Here is a 14246-nt window from a genome sequence, read left to right as displayed (position 1 = left end):
TCAAAGTAGATGTCTGAAGATCTAGGAGGACAGATAGAAGAGAGAGAAATAATGGAGACAGAGACTGAGAATTCTTAAGATGTGATAAAAGACAGGAATCCTCAGATTCAGGAAGGACAAAAAGTCTCCAGAAGGATTAACACATATTTATTCAGTTGACCCTTGAACAACACAGGTTTAACTGTGAAGATCCACTTATACACACATTAAAAAAATAAATGCACACATTAAAAAAAAATCCAACACAGTAATACACCATACATGGTTGGTTGAATCTGCAAATACAGAACCATGTATATTGGGGGCTGACTAAGCCACTTGAGTGTCTGGGGATGTTGGTATCCTAGGTTAGTACTGGACCAAATCACCCATGGATAATAAGTGACTCTATTTCCTAAATTCAAAAACAGAGATAAGATCTTAAACACCAGAGATAAAAGATAGATCTTAAAAACAACCAGATTAGAAGGCAGAATGCTTATAAAGTAATACCATTAGACAAAAAATAGATTGACCAATAAAAATACACACACACAAACACACGCATTATATATATTTATATACACACACACACATATACACACACACAGAGAAACTTAAAAAAAAAAACCCTCAAAATCTTTAAATAGCTAAGACAAAAGCAATGACAACAACTCAAATAGTTTGCTTCTGATAGACTGCTGCTCTATGAAATCTTAATTCAAGTGGGAAAGTCAATCTAGAAGTAGAAATCAGAATGAAAAGAAAACAGTAGAAAATGTATCATGTAGATAAATCTAAAGAAGTGTTGACTTTATTTAATAACAATAGCTATGCCCAATTTAAGGGGCATGAAACAAAGTAGAACTAAAATATAGGGTGATAAAAACTTGCAGAAAAGTAGAGCAATGATTGCAGATAAAATGTTATAACTTTGGAGAAGGAAATGGCAACCCAATCCAGTGTTCTTGCCTGGAAAATCCCATGGACGGAGGAGCCTGTAGGCTACAGTCCATGGGGTTGCAAAGAGTCGGACACGACTGAGCGACCTCGCTTTATATTACTGTTGGCATGAGGATACAGATATTGATTAACTTTAGACTTCTCGATTCAACAATTTTGTAAAAATTGAGATTAGCCATTAAAAATCTAACAAAAGTAGGTTGAATATGAAATACATTGATTAGATAAAAATAGGTTTAACATACTAAAACCTGTTTACTTAAAGGATATTGAAGTAGGCATATTTCTGGCTGCTGCTGCTGCTAAGTCACTTCAGTCATGTCCAACTCTGTGTGACCCCATAGACGGCAGCCCACCAGGCTCCCCCGTCCCTGGGATTCCCCAAGCAAGAACACTGGAGTGGTTTGCCATTTCCTTCTCCAATGCATGAAAGTGAAAAGTGAAAGTGAAGTCGCTCAGTTTTGCCCGACTCTTCACGACCCCATGGGCTGCAGCCTACCAGGCTCGTCTGTCCATGGGATTTTCCAGGCAAGAGTACTGGAGTGGAGTGCCATTGCCTTCTCCTATTTCTGGCTAGAATAATCCAAAAAATGAACAAATAAGGAATATTACGGGGCTTCTGTCTCTGATATCACTGGAGAGATATCTTTAATAGCTCTCACAACTAGGGCAACCTGGCAAGCTGAAGTCAATATAAGAAATTCTGTTGGAAGGTGTCTGGAGAGGTAGGTAATAAGAGAGTAACGAATTTGCAGGTGATGATGGAATAGGGCAAAGGACAGAAACTCGATCAGATGAGCCCAGGGTTTATGGCTACTTTTTTCCTAAAAGAATTTCCTAATTGAGGAATTAGCAGCTCAGAGCCTGAACAGCACTTTTGGTGAAGTGCTGTTAAGAGGGGAAGAGAAAAGACGCTGGTGCAGAGCTTGCCTGCAGAGCACAAGGACGTTTTGCTAACACACTTTTTTCTTCATATTGAATGTAAACCATAAAGATGTGAATCCTAGGAGTAAAACTATCCAACAGGTGGCTAAAACAAACAGGCATCTATTATTTCACAGTCTGGAGGATAACAGTCTAAAATCAAGACGTTGGTAGGGTTGGCTTCTTCTGAGGGCTCTTAAGGATAATCTGTCCCATGCCTCTCTCCCGGCTTCTGATGACTGCAGGCAGCCTTTGGCATTGTTTGGCTTGGGAATGCATCTCTCCAGTCTCTGCCTCTATCTTTACATGCCATTCTCTCCATGTGTTTGTCTCTTCTCGTGGCTGTGTACCATATGGGCAAGTACACTATGGTCATAGAATAGACAAATACAGGCATATCTCAGCGATGTCATGTTTTTGGTTCCAGATCACCACAAATAAAGTGACTATCACAATAAAGCAAGTCACACAATTTTTTGTTTCCCAGTGCACATGAAAGTTATGTTTATACTAATGGTGTATTAAGTGTGCAGTTACATTATGTCTAAAAATCATTGTACTTACCTTACTTTTAAAAATACTTTATTGCTAAAAAAATTAGACTAAATATCCTCTGAGTTTTCAGCAGAGACATAATCTATTTGCTGGTGGAGAAATTTTGAGAATTACCAAAATGTGGCACAGAGGCATGAAGTGAGCAAACACTTTGGAAAAATGGAGCCAACAGATATGCGGGATGCAGGAATGCCATAAGCCTTCAGTTTGTTAAAACAAAAAATGAACAAGAACAAAATAAATAAATAAATAAATAACAAACAATAACAAGAAAAAACCCTCAATATCTGTGAAGTGCAATCAAACAAAGCACAATAAAATGAGGTATGCCTGTAGATCAGTTAAACAAAACAGAGAGCCTGAAAGTAAACTTATATTCTTATAATAAACTGAATTTTCACTAAGGTGCCATAGCAATGCAGTGAGAACAGGGAAAGTGTTTTCCACCAACCTGCTGGAAAAAAAATTAGATACCCACTTAAAGAAGGACCTCAATCATTATTTTATACCAAAACAAAAACTAATTTGAGGTAGATTCTGAAACGTAAAATCTAAGCCAAAAATTTTTCTAGAAGAAAACAAGGGGAAATATTTTTCCAACTTGGGAGAAGTAATGCTTTCTGAGACAGCACAGAGATAGCATTGATTAAAAAAGAAAAATGGTTGAAAAACTGGATATTATGGGTTGAATTGTGTCCTCCTTAAAGATACACTGATGTCCTAACACCCACTACCTTAGAATTTGACCTTATTTGGAAATATCTGCAGATTTAAGATGAGGTCATACTGAAATAGGATGGCACCTAAGCTAGTATGATGTGTGCCCTAATAAGATGGTGACCACGAGAAGAGATAAATACAGGAAGAATGCCATGTGGAGATGGAGGCAGAGATTCAACCAATGTATTTACAAGCTAATGAGTGCCAAGGATTGCCAGTAGTCACCAGGAACTAGGAGAGATGCAAGGAACATAATCTTCCTAAGAGTCCTCAGAAGGAACCAGTCTTAATTACCTCTCTATTTTGGACATTCATTCTCAAGACCGTGCAATTATAAATTCTTGCTATTTCAGCCCCTGATTTGTGACACTTTGTTATGACAACCCTGAGAACCTAACACATTAGACTTCTTAAAATGAAAAACTTCTGCTCACCAAAATCCATCATTTAAGAAAACTAATAGGACACTCACGAACTGGGAGAAATATTTACAGAACAAGTACTTAACAAAGGGTTATAGACAGGATATAAAATGAATTCTCACAGCGGAATAATAAAAAGACAAACCACTCAGTTAAAATAGTGAAAGATTTAAACAGATACTCTGAAAAGGAAGATATACAAATGATCAACAACCTTAGGAAAAAGATGCCCAATATTTAGTAGCCATCAAGAAAATATTCATTAAAATCATAATGACATAGCACTAGACACCCACTGGAATGGCAAAAACTAATAATGAAAGCATCAGCTTCCATGTTAATGAGGACATGGAGTAGCCAGAACTCTCACTCTTGGTCAATATGCAAAATGATACATTTTGTAAGTTTGACAGCTTCTTATAAAGTTAAATAAATATCTGTTAATCTAACAATTCCACCCTTAAGACATAACTCAAAAGAATAGAAAATATGTATCCTCAAAAAATGTGGTTCCCAAATGTTTAATGCAGATTGATACATAGTAGCAAGAAGCTGGGAGAAGGTGATGGCACCCCACTCCAGTACTCTCGCCTGGAAAATCCCATGGACAGAGAAGCCTGGTAGGCTGCAGTCCATGGGGTCGCGAAGAGTCGGACACAGCTGAGCGACTTTACTTTCACTTTTCACTTTCATGCATTGGAGAAGGAAATGGCAAACCACTCCAGTGTTCTTGCCTGAAGAATCCCAGGGACGGGGGAGCCCGGTGGGCTGCCGTCTCTGGGGTCGCACAGAGTCGGACACGACTGAAGCGAGTTCGCAGCAGCAGCAGCAGCAAGAAGTTGCAGAGAGTCCAAAGACCATCAGATGGAGAATGGATAAAGAAGTGCAGCATACCCATACAGTGTAACACTATTCAACAAGAAAAGGGAACAAGCTACAGTTATGTTAAATAACATGGCAGATCTCAGGAACATTACAGAGAGAGAATGAAGTCTTGCATGAGTACATACTGTATGATTCCATTTATATGAAATTCTAGAAAATGCTAGAATAATCTATGGTCAAAGATATCAGAAGAGTGTCTGGGAGGGTTGACTGAAAAAGGATGGAGAGAGCTTTTGGGGTTGATAATAATATTTTATTTACTGATAGAGATTTGGGTTCGTTAGTGTATGCACTGTTCAAAACTCAGTAAGATGTAATTTTTGCATTTCAATGTATATAAATGTTATCTTAAAAAAACAGGTAAGTATCAAATTCTATTTGATATGTATACTTAAGTTTTAGAAGTGCAGTTTAATATGGGATTCATGACAAAATTTAAGAAAAATTGATGAATAGATAAGAGATATGAATAGATGGATATATGATACAGTAAAATAAATATAGCAAAATTTAACTATAATAACTATAAAATATAACCATACCCTATAATCTTGTTGATGAGTATATCGTGTTCACTGTACTATTCTTTCAACTTTTAGGTATTTTTGAAAATTTTTATGATGAAGGGTTCTGGGTGGAAAATGGATGCTAATTACAGCTGGCAAATATAATGAGCTAATTATAGGAGGCAACTATAACAAAAGATATGCTAGAACTGAATGTTCTTTGGTAGGACTGATGCTGAAGCTGAAACTCCAATACTTTGGCCACCTGATGCAAAGAGCCAACTCATTGGAAAAGACTCTGATGCTTGGAAAGATTGAAGGCAAAAGGAGAAGGCGGTGGCAGAGGATGAGATGATTATATAACATCACCAACTCAATAGAGTCGATCTGAGTGAACTCCAAGAGATAGTGAAGAACAGGGGAGTCTGGCATGCTGCAGTCCGTGGGATTGCAAAGAGTTGGACACAACTTAGCAACAGAACAACAACAATGCTAGAACCATTATAGAACTGTGATGGTAAAACAGAGATGAGATTATAAAGCAGTGACAAAAGATTGAATCAGTCAATAAATGGTGCCTGGACAATTGGCTGTCCATATGGATGAAGTCATCTTACACCTCACTCAAAAATAAAATCCAGATGGATAGAAGATCTAGATGTAAAAGCAAAACTACATTACTTTTAGGAAAAAAATAGGAATATTTTGAATCTGGGGGTTGGCAAGGATATTCTAAAATAGCCATCAAATCCAAAAATCATAAAAGAAAATAATTTCACATTAAAATGGAGATAATTTCTGTACAGCAAGGGACATCGTAATAAAAGTGAAAAGACCAGCCACAAACTGAAAGTTACATTTTTTAACACATATAACCGGCCAACTGTTATATCCAACATAAAAGAAAATTCTCACAAACTAAAAAGAACAACCCAGTCAAAATGGACATCAGGAAGTTCATAGAAGCAGAATAGAATATGGCCAAAAATTTTTTTTAATATGCTGAGCCTCACTAGCATTTGGAAAAGTGGTAAGTCAGAAGTAAGAGATCATTCATAACTAATATCCTATCACATGATCTGTGGGAAAGATATGAGGAAAATGTATTTCTTATCCATACTGATGGAAAGGCAGATCAGACAGTCAAATATGTCCATACCCTAGACCCAGCAACCAATGTAGGGATCTTCTCTTGAGAAACTCTCACACATGTCCATAAAGACAAATCCAGCAATGCTCCCTACAGCTCTGTCTGTAACATGATAAAAATAAATTGCTTTACTGTCATGGACTTACATAAACAATGAAACAGTGGAACCTAGAAGTATACATGAATTTATCTATATATAACAACATGAATGTACCTCAAAAATGTGATGTAAATAAAGAACATAATTGAAAATATCAAATTCAGAATGATACCAATTATGAATAACATTAAACACAAAACAATAGAATATATGAGTTAGAAATATATACATAGATGGAAAATATTTTTAAACATGCTTTAGAATGCTATCAATTGTAAGAAAATTATTTGTCTCTTGAGGGAGAGGGAAGGGAATAGAATGAGAGATATCGAGCTATAAATCTGGGTGTCCCTTTATCTCCCTTTTTAAAAAAGAGTTAAATTAACTATCATTAATATGGAAAAATATTAATATAGATATCTCATGTGTAAGTTTCAGGTTTGGTTGAAATATTTCAGAGTAAAATTTAAAATGTTTGGGAACGCATGTAAGAATTAAAGATTTTAAAATTTAAAAAAAAATAAAAAATTAAAATAAAAAAATTAAAAAAAAAACAAAAAAAAACAAAAATAAATATGATTCAAAAGAAAAAAAAATAAATAAAAGGAAGAAACATTTATGTCAGTTTATTTGGCTAATTTCAAAGGAAATAATATATAGCTTTGAATGGCAAGATATGTGCCTCATTTCAATTATTTATATGTTTGAAAGGACCTATTCATATTCTTTTGAGATGCTGTCTATAATGCCTTCATGAAAATTATTTGCCCTTTGAAGATCACTTCCATAAGATGCTGGAAATGGTAAGTAAAAAGACAGCAGTAACCAACGTTCAAGCAATAGGATAAATGGACAGCTTAAAAGACGCAGCAAAAGGCAAAACCCTCTGTGACAATGTATAATTTTTCCATTCCCTGGAAGTCCAACCAGAGGTGGAGAAAATGAACCATGTTTATCCTGTACATTTCGTATTCAATATAGTTTCAGTTTTTGTTTTGTATCAAAAATGGCAGCTTAGACAGATAGCCCACAGTAATATTTAAGACTCCTGATGTTGAATTATCAGCAAAATTATAAACTTTCAGTTCTCTAGTCATCAAATTGTGGTGTTATTACTTTGTAAATACTGATTTTGTAGGTGATTTTTTATCCCAACTAGTGTCATTTCAGTTTTGAAATATTTCAAATGTAGATTCCATATGGAATCATAAAATAAAAGATATTATTTAAAACTAATAATATTTTTAATATTATTGTAGACTATCTGCATATCAGCCATTATGCTGTATGATATTTCTTATAATACTGAATAATAATTTTGTAACTGAGGATGTTGAGGATATTATTCAGTATTTCCCAGGGCATATCACTATAGGGTTTTTTCTATTGAAATACAGGGAGTGAGTGTAATGGTATATTATAAAATATGGCTGTATTCAGGAAATAGTTGGTGTGTTTGTTAAAAGGATAGAAAACTAAGTGGAGGGTTGATGGATAGAGGGATGGATGAAGATATATTTTCAAACCATGGCTCCTTTTACTGCACCGTATTATTTTCATAATTAGTTCCTTATTAATCAGCAGGAGTATACTGGTGAAACCACTGCAGATGGTGACTGCAGCCATGAAATCAAAAGATGCTTACTCCTTGGAAGAAAAGTTATGACCAACCTAGATAGCATATTCAAAAGCAGAGACGTTACTTTGCCGACTAAGGTCCGTCTAGTCAAGGCTATGGTTTTTCCAGTGGTCATGTATGGATGTGAGAGTTGGACTGTGAAGAAGGCTGAGTGCCGAAGAATTGATGCTTTTGAACTGTGGTGTTGGAGAAGATTCTTGAGAGTCCCTTTGATTGCAAGGAGATCCAACCAGTACATTCTGAAGGAGATCAACCCTGAGATTTCTTTGGAAGGAATGATGCTAAAGCTGAAACTCCAGTACTTTGGCCACCTCGTGTGAAGAGTTGACTCATCGGAAAAGACTCTGATGCTGGGAGGGATTGGGGGCAGGAGAAGGGGACGACAGAAGATGAGATGGCTGTATGGCATCACTGACTCAATGGACGTGAATCTGAGTGAACTCCGGGAGTTGGTGATGGACAGGGAGGTGTGGCGTTCTGCAGTTCATGGGGTTGCAAAGAGTCGGACACGACTGAGCGACTGAACTGAACTGAACTGATACTGGTGAATTGTTATCTATCTAAAAGGCTAATTTACTTTGAGAGGTATATTTTTAATCAGATTTCTAAACTGTATAAGAATCTTAGTGGGTGAACTGACACATTTATTTACCTCAAACTTATTGCTCAATTAATATCATCTAAAACCAAACATAAGATTCCCATTTACTTCCCAAATAAGGCATCTAACTCTTAGTGTGTATATATTATTTTCCTTTGTAGGTGGTTTTTCTTTTGATAGTATCTGGCTAAATATCATATACAAATATCATTGTTTAACACATTTTAATTGATTTATTGAAATTAGATGAATATATAGCAAGACATTTATCTCTAACATATATATGCTGTATGTATTCATTCATTTATTGAATAAATATATATTAAACATAAAGTGTATTATGTAGACTATAGTAGAGAGCCAAAACTATACCATTTTTTGCCCATGAAACTTAAGGGTTAGTGAGGGAAACAACCCAAAATAGTGACAAAGAAATAATTCAATTAATAATTACAAATAATACTAAGTTCCATGGAGAAAATAAACATTGTGGAATGATATACAATAAGAGTATGCTTACTCAGATAAGGCATTCAGAGAAGGCTTTTCTGAAGAGGTGTTGCTGAAAGTGATGAAAGTATAATCACTTCACCCTGTTAGTTAACGATAAAACACCGAGTTAATGTCAATAGGAAAGATGTTTCATAACCTGAAAGACGGAGTTTCATAGACTTATTGCTGGAGATTTTAAAGTTTGTTCTTAACCTAGAGTCCATAATATGTATGTACTTGTACATGCTCCGTTGTGTCCAATTCTTTGCAACCCTTTGGACTGTAGCCCATTAGGCTCCTCTGTCCAAGGGATTTTTCAGGCAAGACTATATGTATGTGAATTCTAATAATCATTCCTTTTCCACATGGTAATAATCTGGGGTTCCCTGGTGTCTCAGATAGTGAAGAATCCACGTGCAATGCAGGAGACCTGTGTTTATTCCCTGGGTTGAGAAGATCCCCTGGAGAAGGGAATGGTTACCCACTCCAGTATTCTTGTCTGGAGAATCCCATAGACCGATGAGCCTGGTGGACTACAGTCCATGGGTCACAGAATCATGATAACAATCTAGGGAATAAAATTTTTAAATGAGTACCATAAGTGGAAATGGATAGAGTGTGACCCTCATACTAGAAATTCTAGTTAGTTTCCTATAGTACAACAAGAAGAAAGAGATGAGAGACTAATCCTCAGCTCCATCTCCTAAAAAATCAGCACAGCTTCAGTTAAGATATGACTTGGGCAAACGACTTAAAGTGACCTCTAATGAGAAAAATGATGACTGAGGGCAAGAGTTGGTTATGAATAGACTGTAGTGCTAAAATTATACCTTTCCCAATAAGAGACCAAAATACTTAAGGAATTGACACAGAAAAATCTTGGGATTCTCACAAAGGCAAACTGGGGGAAAACCTGCATTGTGGGGACCTCCACCTGATATAGCAGAGTATTTTGGTGGATATAAGTGCCAGGAAGTGGGACAAGTGCAATCATGTTTTGTAAATTGTGTGGAGTTTATGGAAAATTCAAAACTAGATACGAACCTCAACTTACAGTTATCTACTGAGTAAGACAGGGGTCCCCAACCTTCAGGATCTAAAGCCTGATGATCTGGGGTAGAGCTGACATAATTAATAATAAAGTGCACAATAAATGTAGTATGGTTAAATCCTCCTGAATCCATATCCCTCCCAAGTTCATGGAAAAATTGTCTTCCATGAATTGGTCCCTGGTGCCAAAAGGTTGGGGACCACTGGAATAAGATACATCCTATGTAGAAACACTTGAAAGTTCTGACCCTTCTGTTCTTTTCAAAAAGTTATCATGATGACATTCATGCGACCACACTTTTCCAGTATGGTGTCATTCTTTAAAATCTTAAAAGGAAATTTTCTTTAATCCCTCTTAACTACATTTGTCTATCTAACTAAGTGTCTATCCTTTGTTCTTGGTGTCCACTCCTACAAGCTCATCTCTTCTTGTTCCCCACAGTCTTCTGGGCATAATATTTGCATTGTTTCAACTGTTCTACACATGGAAATCTAGATGTCTTTCTGGAGCTAACACACATCCATGTACACACACAAGCATTGAATATCAAGGGGTCTGAGTATGAAATTCTTCAGGCTTCATCCTATTCTTACTCACCTACATCCTGAATGCTGCCTCTCACTTTGAATTATTTTAATTCTTCCTAATAGCATATACTTTGGCCTCTGGACCTCTGAACATTTTTTCCCCTCACTACTTAAAGCTTCCTCTGCCATCTGTTCTTAAACTTTTGTCATCCCTAAGTACTTAGACTAAAGATTTACTGAGCATGGCCCCACCTATCAGAACAAGACCCAGTTTCCCCCTCAGTCAGTCTCTCCCATCAGGAAGCTTCCATAAGCCTCTGATCTTTATTCATCAGAGGGCAGAGAGAATGAAAACCACAGTCACAGAAAACTAACCAAACTGATCACATGGAACACAGCCTTGTTTAACTCAATGAAACTATGAGCCATGTCATGTAGGGCCACCCAAGACTGATGGGTTATGGTGGAGAGTTCTGACAAATTGTGGTCCATTGGAGAAGAGAATACCACTTCAGTATTCTTGCCTTGAGAACCCCATAAAATGTATGAAAAGGAAAAAAGATAGGACACTGAAAGGTGAACACACCAGGTCAGTAGATGCCCAATATTCTACTGGACATCAGTGGAGAAATAACTCCAGAAAGAATGAAGAGATGGAGTCAAGGCAAAGACAACAGCCAATTGTGGATGTGACTGGTGATGAAAGTAATGTCCAATGCTCTAAGAGCATTAGGTGCATGAATCAAGGCAAATTGAAAGGGATCAAACAGGAGATGGCAAGAGTGAACATTGACATTTTAGGAATCAGAGAACTGAAATGGACTGGAATGGGTGAATTTAACTAAGAGGACCATTATATCTACCTTGGTGGGCAACAATCCCTTACAGGAAATGGAGTAACCCTCATAGTCAACAAAAGAGTCCAAAATACAGTACTTGGATGCAATCTCATAAATGACAGAATGATCTCTCTTCGTTTCCAAGGCAAACCATTCAATATCACAGTAATCCAAGTTTATGCCCCAACCAATAATGCTGAAGAAGCTGACATTGAACGGTTCTATGAAGACCTATAAGACCTCCTAGAACTAACACCCAAAAAAGATATCCTTTTCATTATATGGGACTGGAATGCAAAAGGAGGAAGTCAAGAAATACCTGGAGTGACAGGAAAATTTGGTCTTGGAGTACAGATTGAAGCAGGGCCAAGGCTAACAGACTTTTTCCTAGAGAATGCACTGGTCATAGCAAACACCCTATTCCAACAAGACAAGAGAAGACTCTACACATGGACATCACCAGATAGTCAATACCGAATCTGATTGATTATATTCTTTGCAGCCAAAGATGGAGAAGCTCTATACAGTCAGCACAAACAAGACTGGGAGTTCACTGTGGCTCAGATAATGAACTGCTTCTTGCCAACTTCAGACTTAAATTGAAGAAAGTATGGAAAACAACTAGACCATTCAGGTATGACCTAAAACAAATCCCTTACAATTATAAAGTGGAAGTGAGAAATAGATGCAAGGGATTATATCTGATAGACAAAGTGCCTGAAGAAATATGGGCGGAGGTTCATGACACTGTAGAGAAGGAAAGGATCAAGACCATCCCCAAGGAAAAGAAATGCAAAAAGGAAAAATGGTTGTGGAAGGAGGCAAACAAATAACTGAGAAAAGAAGAGAAGCTAAAGGCAAAGGAGAAAAGGAAAGATACACTCATTTGAATGCAGAGTTCCAAAGAATAGCAAGGAGAGTTAAGAAAGCCTTCCTCAGTGATCAGTGCAAAGAAATCAGTGATCAGTACAGAGGAAAGCAATAGAAAGGGAAAGACTAGAGATCTCTTCCAGAAAATTAGAGATACCATGGGGAATATTTCAGCAAAGATGGGCACAATAAAGGACAGAAATGGTATGGACCTAACAGAAGAAGAAGATATTAAGAAGAGGTGGCAAGGATACACAGAAGAACTATACAAAAAAGATCTTCATGACCCAGATAATCACAATGGTATGATCACTCACCTAGATCCAGGCATCCTAGAACATGAAGTCAAGTGGGCCTTAGGAAGCATCACTACAAACAAAGCTAGTGGAGGTGATGGAATTCCAGTTGAGCTATTACAAATCCTAAAAGATAATGCTGTGAAAGTGATGCACACAATATGTCAGCAAATTTGGAAAACTCAGCAGTGGCTACAGCACTGGAAAAAGGTTTCATTCCATCCCAAGGAAAGGCAATGCCAAAGAATATTCAAACTACTGCTCAATTGCACTCATCTCACACACTAGTAAAGTAATGCTCAAAATTCTTCAAGCCAGGCTTCAACAGTATGTGAACTGTGAACTTCTAGACGTCCAAGCTGGATTTAGAAAAGGCAGAGGAACCAGAGATCAAATTGCCAACATCTGCTGGATCATTGAAAAAGCAAGAGAGTTCCAGAAAAAACATCTATTTCTGCTTTATTGACTATACCAAAGCCTTTGACTGTGTGGATCACAACAAACTGCGGAACACTCTGAAAGAGGTGGAAATACCAGACCACCTCACCTCCCTCCTGAGAAATCTGTATGCAGGTCAGGAAGCAACAGTTAGAACTGGACATGGAACAACAGACAGGTGCCAAATCGGGAAAGGAGTACATCAAGGCTGTATATTGTCACCCTGCTTATTTAACTTCTATGCAGAGTACATTAAGAGAAATGCTGGGCTGGATAAAGCACAAGCTGGAATCAAGATTGTTGGGAGAAATATCAATAACCTCAGATACACAGATGACACCACCCTTATGACAGAAAGTGAAGAAGAACTAAAGAGCTTCTTGATGAGCGTGAAAAAGTTGGCTTAAAGCTCAACATTCAGAAAACGAAGATCATGGCATCTGGTCCCATCACTTCAAGGCAAACAGTTAGAGAAACAATGGAAACAGAGAGACTTTATATTCCTGGGCTCCAACATCACTGCAGATGGTGATTGCAGCCATGAAATTAAAAGACGCTTGCTCCTTGGAAGGAAAGTTATGACCAACCTAGACAGCATATTAAAAAGCAGAGACATTACTTTGTCAACAAAGGTCCATCTAGTCATGGCTATGGTTTTTCCAACAGTCATGTATGGATATGAGAACTGGACTGTAAAGAAAGCTGAGCACTGAATAATTGATGCTTTTGAACTGTGGTATTGGAGAAGAGTCTTGAGAGTCGCTTGGACTGCAAGGAGATCCAACCAGTCCATCCTAAAGAAAATCAGTCCTGAATACTCACTGGAAGGATTGATGCTGAAGTTAAAACTCCAGTATTTTGGCCCACTGATGCGCAGAACTGACACAACTGAAAAGGCCTTTATGATGGGAAAGATTGAAGGTGGGAGGAGAAGGGGATGACAGAGGAAGAGATGGTTGGATGGCATCACTGACTCAATGGACATGAGTTTGAGTAAGTTCTGAGAGTTGGTGATGGATAGGGAGGCCTGTCGTGCTGCAGTCCATGGGGTCACAAAGAGTGGGACACAACTGAGCGACTGAAGTGAACAGAAATGAAGTAGTTAGCGTAGATGTTACCTAGTCAAGAGACCTTGTTCAAGAGACCTTCCTTTGCACCTCCTCTGCCAAAGCAGATACTTTGTATGTCTCCATTGAGAAGCAGATGACTTGCCACTACCTTGCACCACTCACGATCATTAGCATTGTTTTAAATGTTTTCTCCCTGCAAAAATGAGTTCGATGAAGATA

This window comes from Capra hircus, chromosome 21, assembly GCF_001704415.2.
Source record: "Capra hircus breed San Clemente chromosome 21, ASM170441v1, whole genome shotgun sequence".
Lineage (NCBI taxonomy): Eukaryota > Metazoa > Chordata > Mammalia > Artiodactyla > Bovidae > Capra > Capra hircus.
This window is presented reverse-complemented; position numbering follows the sequence as displayed.